At 27.8% G+C, this 11,477-nt stretch overlaps 1 long non-coding RNA gene across 2 annotated transcripts in view; it reads left to right on the top strand.

Annotated features, from left to right (window-relative positions):
• Positions 1-4,333: 4,333 nt before the first annotated feature.
• LOC111314682 (uncharacterized) overlaps positions 4,334-11,477 on the top strand; it is a 34,077-nt gene continuing 26,933 nt past the window's right edge. Inside the window, exons 1-3 of one of the 2 annotated variants that reach the window (XR_016332591.1) lie at positions 4,334-4,512; positions 4,809-4,875; positions 5,243-5,419. This is a non-coding gene — a long non-coding RNA (uncharacterized LOC111314682). Of the gene's footprint in view, positions 4,876-5,242; positions 5,420-11,477 lie in introns of both variants that reach the window. The other variant, XR_016332590.1, reaches the window with a different exon arrangement.

Below are 11,477 nucleotides of genomic sequence, written 5' to 3'. Positions count from 1 at the left end.
TTTTATTTGATTGAATTCAAGTAAGATTTTATCATAATTTTATTTAAAGATAAAAGTTAAACAATAATATTTTAAAAATAATAAATTAAAGTTAATTTTTATATAAATGCTTTTATTCAAACATAATTATTGATTTAATAGTTATAATTCTTTCGTTAAGTAACTATTGCAAACAAATGTGTTTTATTTAAACTATGATTAATTAATACGAACATTAAATCTATTCATCAATACACAACATTCTAAACTACAAACAATCTTTTAATCGTTAGGAATGTTGGTGCTTAGTTTTTAACTTTTCACACAAATAAATATTTTGCATACAAGAAAATATATTTCGATTTAAACATTCAATTATTATATATAATTTAAAATTCTTACGAAGTTGATAATGTCCGTTGATTAAAACCTTAACTCTTAGTGTTAAAATTAAAGATATAACATACTAATACTTATTCTTCTATAAGAGATTTCTAACAAGTTTAACATTATTATGATCATAACCTATTTATAAACATTTACAAGAGAGATCAATTTTTCTTATTGAAATGACACCACTTCTATGTTTATATAGGTAAAGTGTTCTTGATGTCTCCATTGTTTTAGACATTTACAAAACAACTCCATTAAGAGTATAGAACTTAGAACTTATATTCTTCACGTAATAAATCGCACTAATCTTTTAAAATTTTAATGAGTTTTACTAGTGTTTAATAAACATATAACAACAACTTGTTTTTACCCATTAAAATTTGTAACTAGAGGTTATTGATTCAAAGTTGAGTTTTCATTATTTGGTGTCTACTAGTAAGGGTTTAAGCTCATTCCCCTAGTAGTACTACTAATTGAATATCTTGAGATTTAATTTTCTTTTATGTTAATTATCCTCAGTTGAAATTAAATATTTAATATGATTACTTCATATGCTAACATGTCAACACTGTTCATTTTGCATATCATTTATATTATCTAAACATTGTTGCCCCATTCTTGTCATTGTAAGAAATAGTTGGCATTCGTTGTAACCCAAACTCTATACACATTAATATAAATTTCAACCATTTTATTTTCACACTTTTATTCATGTTTAGTACAATTATATTTTTGGTACAATTGAAATTTTGAATAGATAAACCAAGCCATTTTAGTCCTTTTAAGATATTTAAACATCTTTTTGGTAACTTTTATTTAATAAGCTGTACTAAACTTATTAGCTTGTATAATTTACACACAATAAAATTATACCTAACTTCCATAACACTATGATGGCATTATTTTTATTCTTTTATTTCTTAAAAATTATAAAAAAACATTGTCCGTCCCATGTCATGTGAATATATATATATATTCTTTTATTAAAAAATGTCAAATTTAATTATCAAGATATCATATATATTTCAATTAATTTACTATTTCATTTATCTTTTCACTATTTTGTTGGTCTTTTAGTAGAAAACCTCCAAATCCATCTTTAGTTAAAGATAATTAGCAAATATTCTATATTTTGATATTTCCTTTCATAAAAGTTCTAAAACTTTTATTTCAATCAATATGATAGTGTACGTCAATAAGTATTTTATCAACAACAATCACCCTCAAAATTATTTTCTTTTAGTAAACTTATGCTTCTATAGTCTCCTTTTGAGACTTTCGTGACAACTCATGGATACTTATGAATATATTTCATCATGGACACTATTAACCTTTTAATTACCATGAGCAAAACCATGTTATCATCCAAATAGGTCAAATAGCATTCATCTTGCTATTTTAAAATTTTCATATTCACAAAAAGTTCGAATCATTCATGGCTTTCGAAGTGAATATAATTTTATAATTTAACAAAATCTCAAAACTTTTAAATAAATCATAAAATGATAAATCATTTATACAAGCCACATTATCAAACAAAATTGCACAAATATCAAATTTATGCAAAAATCACTAAGAAAAATTGTGTATTATGTACAAATAAATAATTTTCACACTTACGGAGAGTAGGGATCATTTAAGAGGCATACCACCTTATCTATAGATAACACATTTAGTGGTCAATTTCAAGGCATAAGACTTTTTAAAAGCTAACATCATTATCAAGTTCATACATTAATGGTGCATATATCGGTTTAAGTTGGTTCCCTTGCCATAAAATTATAGAAACTCATGTACCACAAGTACTTGAGCACTTTTATTTTTCAATGTTATGCACATAAATACCATATATGCTAACCAAAAGATAATTTGAGTTTTCTTTCAAATAATCATCCATTTTCGTTTTCTTAATATATGGCTAACTGTGCATATGTTCTCTATGTCCAATTTTAGGTATATAAATGTTTCAATTTGTTGCCATATACAAAAATTAATAAAACATGTATTCAAGCCATGAAATGTTAAAATCCATGGAACCATAAAATGAATCATTGAGTGATCTTTGTTCATTCATTAAAATTATCTTAAAAGACTTGAAAAACTCAATATCCACTTTTAGCTTATATACATATAATATAAAAAAAAATATATTTTATATTCTTGACATTGCCAAGATTTACATGACACCACAATTGAACATGACCTTTTTATATGCATTTCTATCATAATTTCATAGTATCTTCCTTGGAGATCTCTCACAAATGCTATATGCATGGTGGATATATTAAATATAAAATGCATTTCAAGTTGGATATATTTATGGCCATAATCATTATATTAATAATGCATGCACCTATTACCCAAATTATAAAAGATATAATCAATACTCTAAATAAATCTCATATGGGCAAAATTATAAAATGGCAAATATATATTAATACTTCTCTAGCTTTTTCTAATTAAGATATTATCTCATGGTTTTAATAAATTTAACCATATTCTCATAATTCTTTTATTTAACAATTGCCACAGTAAACATAAATCATGCTTATTCAAGAACTAAGATTTCAATGATGTGTTTTGAGCAAATATTAATTGCATGTTATTAACAAATTGTATTAATAATAAGAATACAGCTTAATTAATCAAATTCTCCATTATATAAACATTTCATTTGACTCAAAGCATGTTAATACATGCATGATTAGATAATATAAGTATAAAAATAAAATAGTAAATAAGCATCTAATTAATATATGTACTGATTAACCACAAATAATTAAAAATAAATTTATTGGGAGACTCCATTTCTATTCTCCACTATATAAACATTTCATTTAACTCAAAACATGTTAATACATGCATGATTAAACAATATAAGCAGAAAAAATAAAATAGTAAACAAATAATTAAAAATAAATTTATTGGGAGACTCCATTTTTGTCCCACTTCTGTCCACTTGTATTAGGAACAAAAATCCTAATCAATAATCTCAAATTTACTTAAAACTCATTTTCTTTTCCAAATTCTCATTAACATTGAACAAAAAAATTATTTATCATGTCTAAATCCATTTTTATCATATATACAGAGCCCATTTCGGGTTATGGCTATTCTAAGCCAATCTCAATGAATCACATTATAACTTGATGCATAAACCTACTCTTGACTTATTATTCAATCTAAAAGTAACGACGATTTCCATGCATATATATATATATATTTCAATTTTTCGAATCTCGTTTTCATGAAAATTATTGACTGATCTTAACTCTTACATTTGTGTTTACACAATTTCCTATCTTGACCTTTATATACATTAGGTTTATAATTAATTAAATTCAATTGATGAGCCAATTTCAATCAATATGTAGAGAATTATGGCATTTTAACCAATAATTAGAAATAGCATTTTGACCATATATATAAGTATCTACTACAATTGGCCAATTTTCTTACCAACAATAGTACATAAAATAAATTGCATCCTGATTTTGAATAAAATTAAAAAAAAAAAAACTTATCTGATATCACGATAGAGTATAAAAATAAAAAAAAATAAAATTTGATTTTAAAATGTAAATAAAGATAATTATATCTTTAAGATACAATAAAATTTCAAAACTTTTTTAAACAAAAATAGTCAAAATGATTTCGCATAAAAATTTACTTATAGCTAATAACCAAATATATTCTTTTGATGAATAATCATATCAATTTGTTTAAATAAATATAACTCTTTTATTATATAATTATTATAAATAAACAATTCTTTCCAAATTCTTTTGTTACATAATTATTTTAAAAAAATATTTTTTAAATATAATTATTCAAGTTATAAATAATTAATACAAATATTAAATCTACTCACCGATGCAAACCTGTTGGGTTTGACAGTTGCAGCCCTCTTCCTCCCTGCTTTAAGGTATTTACATTTCTCATAATTATTAAAAGATTCATAGGAAGGAAACTTTGTGAGCTGAGTGTCGATTTTTGCACACCAATAATCAACTAAGGTTCAAAACGACGATGAATAAAAGAATGGAAGCATGAAAGTATGTAAGGGAAGGGGCAATCCCTCTTCAGATCCATGACCACGAATCCCAAGTCACCACTCTGCCTCTTCCTCCTCCTGCCCTGGTCAAGTCTTTTCTTTTTATTTTTCTTTTATTACTATTGCTTTGCTAATTCTAAATCATTTCAGATCTTAGCTACACAAATCGGCTATCCGCCGTTTGTTAGCTCCTTTGATTAAGCCTTATTTTCGCAGCACACTTCCTCCCATTGTTGATACCATTATTAGTTGGTTCAACTACAATGGCCTCCCCCTTAAATTGTTCTTCTTTCCCAAAGCTTACTTGCTGGGAATTTGGTTTTTTATCGTTTAATTATTCTCAAATACCTAAAACCTTAGAACAAATTTTTTGTTGTTGAAGGTACAAGCCAACTGGAATTCTTTTTGACCATCTTTATGCCGAGCCTGAAAGGCATTGGAATCTCACTGTACGTCCCCTCATTATTATTATTATTGTTAGTGTCTACTTTTGTATTCCAGTTTGATTGTGAATATTTGCCCAACTACACCAATGCTGGATCAAAGCTTCTACACCTTAAATACAAGGATTATTAAATTACTCATGTTTTGTGAAACTTTATATGATTTAAACCTATCCCAACACAATCAGCATTAAAGAAAAAAAGGAGCGGGGAGATTGAAGAGATAGAGAGCTTTTTTTATTTTTTTTTCCGGGGGAATTTATAGAACAGAATGTTTTGTAGGATAGATGTTCGAATGTGCAGTCATTTCTTACTTTTATCCCATTAATTAATTATCTGGTTGGAGGTAAAATTTTGATCTGCCTGCCTATAGGTGCATTTTGGAGGTTATCCGGGAAATGTATTGATACCTTATGAAGGTGAAGATTCATAAAGTGGAGCTTTATAAGCACATTAAAGAGGTTGGAACAGATGTCCTAGAAATTGATAAGACTTCTTCTTTGGGAAATTTACTATTACTGATCAGTTTAAAGCTTAACAATTCTCCCAGGTACTAAATACTCGTGCATATGCTCCAACTTTTATAATTGTTCTAGGATTAGAATTATTTGACATTTTCTATATTCTATAGTTTTCCTTCTGTTTTAATAATAATATTTATTACGCATTCTAATTGTCTCATTTGTCTCTGCGGTTGTCAGATTATGCATGTCAATGAGTTATGAACAGTTTTTAAGCTCCTCCTTGTACTGATCCTGTATCCCTTCTTTGCTCTCTTTACAACAAAAACAAACTAAGTTTATATCTCATAGCTTTAGAGTTGACTGTATAAAAGGCTAAAAATAAGAATCATGTTAGGTCCTAATTTTGAATAATTTTTCTGTCTTGCCTTTTCTTGTTCCTTTGTCCTCTTCATTTTTGAGCATTTGTTGCTAATCAAAATGGGAGGAGATAAAAGGAACCATTGTTTTGAACTTCTTGCCTAGGTGCTTCGTTTGCTTCCCATAATTTCCATTAAAACCTTGATGTCTAGGAAGGTCGTTTCAAAGCTAGCTATATAGTCTTTTAAGCTTATAAAGGTTTGTAATCTATTCAATCAAGGTCTTCAATCATTTTTGTTATTCTAGCATGTAGCTATTTACAAGGATTGTTGAAACTGTGTTGCTCAGTGTCAGTCATTTCAATAATTAGAATTAACCATTTAGTGGAAAATTTGGTATCCTCCTCTATTAACCTTAAAGCTGTAATATTGGCCTGCAAGTTCTCCTTGTTGATAGTTCACGGCCTTTTTGTCATGTACTAAGTATCTAGAAATTTGATGTTATATATGACATAAAAATGCCAGATATGAGGAAGTTGAACCGATCATTTGAAGTGTTTTTATTGTAGAAGATAAGAAATAAATAGCCCAAGGGTGATGCTAAACATTAATAAGGTAATTGAGGGATTAGCTTACTTATGAATTTATTTTGTTATTCTTTTGGTATCTAAAGAGCTATTTGTAATAATAGATCAAGGAATATATTTGGTTTTTTACATTTATATTAGGGTTTAGTATCTTAATGTTGGTTTTCTTTATCTTATTAGGTTTTGTTTTAAAGTCAAGTTTATTAGTTTTGTATTAAGAGTCTTTGACATACATACATACATATATATATATATTTATATTGAAATCTTACCTACGAGTTCTGGTTCTTCTAGAGTTAGGGTTAGTTGCAGACTAGTGTCAATATAGCTGTACACACAAATTTCATGTCAAAAATATGATAAGGAAAATTGAAGACCAATAATAAATTTATTTATTAGACTTGTGGAAATTAAGATTACTAAAAATTCTTGTTACAGAGAAAATCTTCGAATTTTTTTCTTTAGCAAAAATCCACTTTGAGGGTCAGACATTCTTGTTCTTGAATGCTTTAAGGGTCTTTGAGACTTGTTCTTGAATGCTTCAAGGGTCTTGTTGATTTGATCTTGAACAAATGAAATCGATCTCCTTCCTTTCGAGGGAATAATAACGAAAAGCAATATCTTGACAATTCTTGGAACGTAAATGCTTTGTTCTTCAAGTTCTTCAAAATTTCTTCAATTCTTTAGAGCTTGCTTCTTGAGACTTTGGGTCTTCAAGATCTTCTTTTTCTTTTCAGAATTATGAATTATGAATATGGTTAGAGGAGGCATTGTATTTATAGTGCTAGCCTACCATATAAGAGAGTTTTAAGAAAACTCAACCTCTTTGATTTTATTTTTAAACAACTATAGTTTAATTAGAGATAAAAACTGATGACTCATTGGTGAAATCTAGTTGGTTAGACTAAGTGTTCTATATTTAATTGACAATTAATCATAAAATTAATTAATTTATTATATGATGAAATTAAATAATATCATTAATCCACATGACGATAAATGATTTGTCATTTAAAAATTCTTTAATTAATTAATTAAAAAAATTATTGGACATGTGGCACTTCGTTATTGGATAAAAATTTTCTCTTCTACAAATGCCCGTTTAAGACTTGGTCACACATTATTTTTCTTGCAACAAGTGAGCAAGTCTTGAACTTTAATTTGCTTTGGCACCAACTTTTGCATACACTTTGCACTTGGAGTAGAATTTGAAGTCCAATAACCTTGATTCACTATGAAGAGGTCAAATTATAATTCTAATGTCGTTGAAAAAAAAAATTATAAATCCAATTTGACCTTGGCTTGTTTTTACCAAAATTGGATTATAAAGGTTATTAGAATTATAGTGCTAGAGACATATGCATTCCCTCCAATTAAGAATTAAGAATATGACTCGACTTTTTATGAGCTATGCTAGCTAGCCAATAAACTATTATAATCACCAAATCTCTCTTGGAAAGTGGTGTATTCAAAGAAGAATTGGACTTTGACTTCTAGTCCATAACATATTTTCTAAGGCATGTACTCTTAAGTTGTTTAGGAATAGGATTGTGTTTATATTAAAGCAAAGCTTGATTGTTGGTTTTCATATAAAGCCTTCAAATGCACAAATCAAGTAATAAAGTGGAGTATTTCAAGTATCATTTCTTCAGGAATTATAGAAAAAATGTTGGGTTGCTCATAATTACCAAATGCGAAAGGCTAGGATCTTATATTAAACAAATGAATATTTAGGGTTTGGGGGTTATAGGGATAGGTAATGTATGGTAAGGTTCTTAACTTCATCATCACTTTGAAAGTAAAAGATTAATGCCAACAACTAATCCTAAGCAAAGAATTAAAAGATTTCAAAGTAAAAGAATAAAAGATTGTAAACAAGAAATCCTTAAGAATGTCGAATTGATTTTGAAGAAGTAAAGATTGCACGAAAGAAATTAAAGAACAAGAAAATGTAATTTAGCTGAATCTTGCAAAGAAAATAAAGAAACTTGGATCAATCTTGGAAAAAAAAAATGCTTTGTTGAATAGTAAAGAAAACAAGAAACAAGATTTGAATACTTTAAAAACAAAAAAAAAAAGAAAGATCTTGAATGAAACATTTCTTGATTGAAAAGAGTTTAAAGAGCAAGTTATCAGCTAAGCCAATAACTTAACTAAAAGAAACAAAAAACTTAAAAGAAATTTGGAAACTGAAAGAAAGAAGAGAAAAGAAGAGTGGGATGATGGAATGAGAGAAATGACCTCCCTATTTATAGGGTGGGATTCAGCCAAGGGGGGAAGATTACAAGTGATTTATTCAAATTCAAATTCCTTAGAGTAGGCTTAATCTTTATTTTCCAAAGAGGCATGGTTGCATGAAACTCTCTCCCTTGGATAGGCTTGGCTGAATGGGGTTTTGGTGGAGTAATCTTGGCCCTTCATCACATCCCTAGTCTTGATCAACTTCCTCCCTTAGGTTTGGCTAGTATAGGATTCAAGAGCTTAGAATTTGAATTTTATCCATCTTATGAAGAGATAAACTTTTCTTCTAAGTAAAACTATTCAAGACTGAGTCAAGTATAATGATGAACTTCATTCTCCTCTTGGCCGAATGGATTGAGCTTAGAGAGTCCAAATTCTTGCAAATTTTCCTTCTCCTTTGCATGGCCGAATGTACTAAAGTTCTTGTGCAAGTCATTCTCTTCATGGCTAAGCAAAGAAAGCGTACTTATCTTGAAATTTGTCGAATATGAAGAACTCCAAATGGCCTTGGAGATACTTGAATATGGACCAGTGGTGGGCGGTAGTGATCTTGTATGGTTGGGTCGAATGTAAGCTTTACATGGTTATATGCATGGCTTATATGAAAATAAGTCTTGAACTTGAGAAACCTAAAGCTATAAAAACAACATGAAAAGCACCAAAAATCATCCAAAATTTTAAATTTTAGTACCATTTTGACATGTAAAATCTCTATATATTTTGGTGCTATCAAAACCGCTCTTGCTAATTTCCTCCATCAATATCAAAATAATCTCCAGGATTTTATGCAAGATTGCCGATACTCATCGTAATTCACCAAGTAAAGTTCTTGATTGCCATTTATGTTATTTATATATATTTATGTATATATTTATGTATATATTTTGCCTAGGAAAATTCTCTAAGCTAGGTTAAAATTGTTAAAGTAATAAATTTTTTTAATGCTTTAATTTCTTTATCTTGTAAAAAAATCAAGCATGCAACACATACATCCAATGCTATTGACACCGTTTCATTTCCTTATCTTGCTTGTAAAGAGTATCATCCTTTATAAACCATGATGCAACACATTAAAGTCTCAAGATGTATTATAGGCACTTTGCCACTTGTTTTTTTCTTAATTTGTGCCACCACTTTCTTCATTGCATTCTTTGCCAATTCTTTTATGTCAATTAATTCATCATTGTTTCTATGGAATTGATTAGCCAAAGCGCATCCCATATAATCCATCCCCACCGATTTTTCATCTTGTAAAATCATGCAACACAATCACGGGGCAACACCTTGAAATCCCATGCATGTCTTTTTTTTTTTTTCACACAATATCTTGGCATTGCAAACAGTTACGCAAGCTTTTTCTACTAGTAGGTCCAAGCATCTACTACTATTTGGTTTTGGTGCAATTCCAAAACTTGCTACACCATTTTATCACAGGCTTGCTACTGTTGGAAAGTGAGAAACAATGTAGTTGATTTTTTTTTTTTGACAATGCAATAAAAGAAGAAATTTTTAGTAAGTTCAAGGAAAAGGTCTTGCTATTCTTTCAAGTGTTCACTATTTTTTTTCATCTGCCTTGCTTTTTTTTTCTTCTTGCACTTTCTTGCTTTATCAACAACAATATCCTTTATCTTTCTTCATTCTTTTAGCTAAAAAAAAAAAAATATGATTTTGAATCTTTCTTTGCTTCTTTGAACATATTGCAATTCAATCAGTCTAAGTAAAATTTCCTTCATGACAAAGACTTCTTGTTCGCTATTTCTAGGTACTTTCTCCAAAGAATTCTTAGCATTCTAATTTTTTAGTTCTTCAAAGAATTAATTGGTAGAAAAAATAAATAAGAGAAGAAAAATAATAGAAAAAAATTTTAGCTTTGAGGCATGATGAATACTTTCTTAAAGGTAATTATGCTTTTAGGATATAAAAGTCTTTAAATCTCTAATTAAAAATAATTAAAAATGGCATACGAAAAGATTTATTTATAATGAATAAATAGATATATACTTCTATTCAATTAGTTATGATCTTTTGTATAATCATGACTTTTATGAACAATAATCTATTTAAATTCAAATAGTTATAGCCATTTGTTATATGATAATTATTTCTTTTCAAGTATAATTATTTAAAATATGAATAAAATTAATACAAAAATTAACTTTACTCATCAATAATTAAAATTTTTTATCTAATGTGGGACGTATCATATTCTAAACTACTAATAATTTTTTACTAGTTTGAAATGTTGGTGCTTAGTTTTTAAATTTTTACACAAATAAATATTATGAATACAAAAATGTATCTTTCGATTTAAACCTTCAATTAGCGTATATATTTTAAAATTTTATTAAAGTTGATGGTTTCTACAAATTAAAGCTCCTAACATTAGAATTGAAGATATAATACATATAATACATATTTATTCTTTTGTCAGAGGTTTATAACTATTTTTTGTACTATTATTGTCAAATGTTTATTCTATTCATAAACATTTATAATAGAGATCAAAATTTTTCTTGTTGAAGCAGCACTACTTCTATGATTATATAGGCAAAGTTTCCATTATATCTCCATTGCTTTATATATTTAAAACTCCATTAAGAGTATAAAAACTCATTCTTCCTATGCAATGGATCACACTAGTTTCTAAAATTTGAATGGATTTTACTAGTGCCTAACAGGGACATAATAATAACTTGTTTTTACCCATTAAACTTTGTAATTAAAGGTTACTAATTCAAAGTTGGATTCCCATTATTGGTGTCTAATAATAAGGGGTTTAAATCCATTCTACTTGTAGTACTACCAATCAAATATCTTGGAATTCAATTTTCTTTTTATGATAATTACCTTCACTTAAGATTGAATCTCTAGTATAATCACTTCAGGCTAACATGTACAAAATTTTCATTTTGCATATAATTTAGATGCTCTAGACATTATTGCTTATTCTTATCATTTTA

This window comes from Durio zibethinus, chromosome 23, assembly GCF_047325235.1.
Source record: "Durio zibethinus cultivar Kanyao isolate XHJ-2024 chromosome 23, ASM4732523v1, whole genome shotgun sequence".
NCBI lineage: Eukaryota > Viridiplantae > Streptophyta > Magnoliopsida > Malvales > Malvaceae > Durio > Durio zibethinus.
Note: the sequence above shows the minus strand (reverse complement) of the source record. Positions and strands in the feature narration are given on the sequence as shown.